This window comes from Capsicum annuum, chromosome 4 (assembly GCF_002878395.1).
Source record: "Capsicum annuum cultivar UCD-10X-F1 chromosome 4, UCD10Xv1.1, whole genome shotgun sequence".
NCBI lineage: Eukaryota > Viridiplantae > Streptophyta > Magnoliopsida > Solanales > Solanaceae > Capsicum > Capsicum annuum.
The window spans coordinates 71,570,353-71,571,050 of record NC_061114.1 but is presented as its reverse complement, the minus strand read 5'-3'; the positions used below and the strand labels follow the sequence as shown (position 1 = coordinate 71,571,050).

At 31.5% G+C, this 698-nt stretch overlaps 1 non-coding gene across 1 annotated transcript; it reads right to left on the bottom strand.

Moving 5' to 3' along the window:
- Window positions 1–227: 227 nt before the first annotated feature.
- On the bottom strand, window positions 228–334 carry LOC124898254. The gene has a single exon (XR_007055230.1). It is a non-coding gene; the product is annotated as a small nucleolar RNA R71 (small nucleolar RNA).
- Window positions 335–698: the final 364 nt, after the last annotated feature.

Sequence of the window (698 nt, the reverse complement as noted above, 5' to 3'; positions counted from 1 at the left end):
GATCCAAGTGAAGATCCACACAGTCATTTGATTGATTTCTTAAAATTAGTTGAAACTGCTAAATACAATGGAATCTCTCCTAAAGCAATTAACTTAAAGCTATTTCCTTTTTCTTTAAAAGGAGATTTCGAAACTTGGTTGTGAAGTTTACCTCAAGGGTGTATTACCACAAGGGATCAGATGACTCAAAAATTTTTAAATAAATATATTTCCCCAGCTAAAACTACAAATTAAGACAAAAGATTTCTAATTTTTTGCAGACTGAAACTAGATCAGATTATCAGGCTTGGGAAAGATTAAAAGCAATGTTAAGAAAATGTCCTCATCGTGGCATACCTGAACATATGCAATTGTATAATTTTTATCATAAACTAAAGCCTTCTTCTAGAAATATGATAGACGCAACTGTAGAAGGATCCATCATGGGTAAAACCATAGCGGAAGTACTACAAATGATGAATAAAATCTCAAAAAATGCTATTCAATGGCCATCTAATTGAATAATCATCAAAAAGTTTGCTACGGTAAATCAAAAAGATACTTTAAATACACTAATACAACAGGTTGCTTCTTTTGCACAAAAGTTTGAATCTTTTTAGGTGAATGTGCATCAGTTAGTTCAATTTAAGGCTTGTGACATGTGTGGAGGAAATCATCTAAACTATGAATCTCAACCAACAAATTAGAAGGATGAATAT